The sequence below is a fragment of the Anomalospiza imberbis genome, chromosome 1 (genome assembly GCF_031753505.1).
Source record: "Anomalospiza imberbis isolate Cuckoo-Finch-1a 21T00152 chromosome 1, ASM3175350v1, whole genome shotgun sequence".
Classification (NCBI taxonomy): Eukaryota; Metazoa; Chordata; class Aves; order Passeriformes; family Viduidae; genus Anomalospiza; species Anomalospiza imberbis.
The window spans coordinates 15,017,772-15,021,155 of NC_089681.1; the positions used below are offsets into that span (position 1 = coordinate 15,017,772).

Here is a 3,384-nt window from a genome sequence, read left to right on the forward strand (position 1 = left end):
TCCCCAGAGACATTTAAAACTAGACTGGACAAAGCAGTAGAAAGTGTACTGCAGGAAACAATCCTGCATTGGCATGGGGCTTTGGTCTAAATGACCTAATAGGTCTTTTCTGCCTCTAATTTCTATGATTTTATGACTGGAAATAACTTCTAACTTAAGAGGATTTAGATGGCAGGCATGGGCATGCATTATTTACAGCTGAACCTAAAGTAACTGCTATATTATGGAGTGCATGAGCAGTAGTGGTGAATGAGGACTGAGCAGGTAAATATTGAGAGGAATGCATGGGATTAGACAGCAGTGGTGGAGTTGGGATAATGAGAATAGATTTCTTTGCAAAAGGGGTACTTTTAATTTGAAGATGTGCAAGAGTCCTGACTGCAGCAGGTACCTTTCAATATATTTTACAGTAATTTGCTAAATTGTTGCCTTTTTAAATATTTTTGAACACTGGCAGTGGTTGTTTTTAAGGGATATAGAAAAACATGTTTAATTTTACTTTATTTGAGAGACTTTTGCAGGGCTTCCTCTGATAGAGGCTGAGCTCTCATATCTCATAAGCTCATTTGGCATATTTGGGAGGAACTTCTAGTTAAATAGAAATTGTTGTGCCAAATTGTGACCCACTGATCATGCTGTGGGCAAACCAGCTTGGAAATGCACACAGAGAATGGTTTCCTCCTTTGTGCTTGTCTTCTCAGTTATTATCAGCCATTCTTGACATTTACAAGTAATTTTCTCCCAGACACACTCATGGAGCAGGGTTATTTATGAATGTTTCTTCCCTTTGTGCACAGGAGGTGAGGACAGGGGGACTGCCACAATGAAGAAAATCTGCATGTGGCACGGATGCACGCATGATCTGAGCTAAGGGATGTGCCCTGACTTTGTGATTATGGGGCCATAGCAATTACATCACTTATTTAATCAAGTAGCATCCACTCTGGTGTCTTCATTTTCTTTATTAAAAAAAAAGAAAAAAGACATCTCTCATTATCAGCTAGACATGAGGAGCTAATTACTGTGACTTTGATGTTCTCTTTTTTACTTCCTGACTTTTATGTTATCCCTTTAAATGCTTCTGCTCAAAATGTACTTTTTATATATGTGTGGAACTAGGAAACTTTGTAATAGTTAATTGAAAAGGGAAGTATTTTGATTTCCTGTCTATTTGGGTGCACATCCACTGAGACACTCCAGCACAAGGATCCTGAAAATGTATCAGGATTAACTTGAAGTAATCTTCCTCAACTTTCCCCTTTTTTTTTTTTGCAAGGGGAGGGAGTGTGGGATCAGGATTCATGAATGGGACTAGAACTCCAGGAGTGTAGAGTGTAGCTTGGACTCTACTGCAATCTTGGGTAAGTCATTTAACATCTATCTGCCTTGGTTTCTCTTTTTGGAAAAAATATTGTAATCTCTTCAGGCAACTGATGTGATGCCTAATTTGTGTGTGTAGAAGGTCTTATAAATCCTTAATTTAGGAGAGGAACAGAAGAAAAAGTAGCCATTAATACTAGTCTCACCAGAATAGATGTGTTAACTTGCTCCTAGAATTCCCTGAAATGTTGGATTTTCCATATGTTGTAGTTTTATTGAATGGCCAATCCTCCTCTCCTTTTCTTCAGCTTCATTAACCTGTTCTGAAAGAAGAGAACAAAGAATCAATTGAAATATGTAAGACTGGAAAGTTTAACATACTACAGCACTTAACTACAGTCTGCAGAATATTTAAAGTGTGGTTCCACTCTGAAGTTGGCAGGCTGAGGCAATACCTATGTGGAGCATTAAAGTCATTGGATGCTGCATTTATTCTGTGGAAATAGAATTTGCAATGCTTGATATTTATTGCCTTTCCGTGATTTTTGTATGAAATTTGCTCAGCTGATAAATAAAAGGAGGTAAGTACCCAAATGTCAGCTATGTCAGCTTGTCCTGAGACTCCAAGCATGAACTGAGCTATTCCGTGCGTTGACAGCAGGGGTGGAAGTTCTGATATTTGTGTTCATTCCTTTCCCAGAGATTCTGTACCTACCCGTCTTCAAATGCAGTTCCTCTTCCAACTCCCTTCACTGGATCTGTGCAAGGATAAATGTCAGCAGTTGTGTGGATGAGACACAAGTGAAAGTTGTGTTAGAAATGCCTATTTCTGGTCAGACCAAACAGAAATCGTGCTCTACCTATTACAACAGAATCACGTAATTTTTATTCTTACTTGCTTCACTCTGCAAGTTTAATGAAAATATTGTGCTTCTGCTTTTTTTCTACTCAGCTCAATTTTATCTGAATTTTGACCCATTCATCTGCAGAGCTGTTGCCTTTGCTTTTTTACTGCTTGTAATTTGTAATCCCTTCCAGAGGTTTTGCCCGCAAAGAAAGGACCAGACTTACCTGCACTGGGGAAATACTGAGTTTCAGTCGGTCTTCCAATGTGTTTTCATTGTTCAGCTACTGTCAGCTGTAGGCAACAACAGTGGAAGGGGCACATTCATAAAAGCTATTCGAATAATTCTCTAATTGCCTTTTCTTTCTTTTCTTCTTAGTTTGTACAGTTTGGAAATCATTATAAGCCACTCTACATGTTTATATACCTACACATTCACATTTTTTATGAGATACATAAAACCTTTCTCTCCCATGTGCATGAATCCATAAAAGCAGCACAAGGAGCGGAAAACATGACAGGTCTGGAGAATTTATGTATATAAGAATGCTGCCTGGGAAAGAGAAAGAATATACAAATGCTTCTTTCTCAATACATTCCATCTATTCAGTGATCTTGATTACAGCACACACGAGAACTGGGTGACAGCTGCTTGTCTCCCATCATTCTTCCAATAGTCCACCCTATCCTCTGCCACATGGTATGTTTATCTTGGCCACCTACCCACATCTTCAGTATTATTAGCAGTGTGATAATTTATACTGTAAACTGCAAACATTTCAATCAAAGGCAGGATCCAGTGCTATTGAAACATGTTTTGACATCCATAGCCAGGTCAGGCCAAAATATATATTTTATTTTTTCCTTGAAAATAATCTGGAACTCTTTTTTTTTTTTTTCTTCCTGATTGACAATAACTTACACAACACAGTTGTCCATGGCTTAGCAGCGTTGCATTTCACTGAAAACCTGACATCATCTACTGCCAAACCTGGGATTTTCAGCAGATCACAAATGTTTTTAAATCAAAAACTCATTTCTTTTGTGGTAAAAGGAAAAAAAAGAAAAAATAGAACATCTGTGTTGCTCATGATTGTTTAAACCTTAATATAGGCAGTTATGTTTCTATAGGTTACAGCAATTGAGAGAGGTACTGTTTCGTATTGAATCATTTCAAAATTATGTACTGCAGAAGACATCAAAACCTCTTAGGATTTTGT

The 3,384-nt window shown here is 37.8% G+C and overlaps 1 long non-coding RNA gene across 1 annotated transcript; it reads left to right on the plus strand.

The window, feature by feature from the left end:
- The first annotated feature begins 841 nt into the window (after positions 1-841).
- LOC137475718 (uncharacterized) lies at positions 842-2,093 on the plus strand. Its single transcript, XR_011000048.1, has 3 exons — positions 842-1,361; positions 1,629-1,901; positions 2,021-2,093. It is a non-coding gene; the product is annotated as an uncharacterized lncRNA (long non-coding RNA).
- The last annotated feature ends 1,291 nt before the right edge of the window (positions 2,094-3,384 follow it).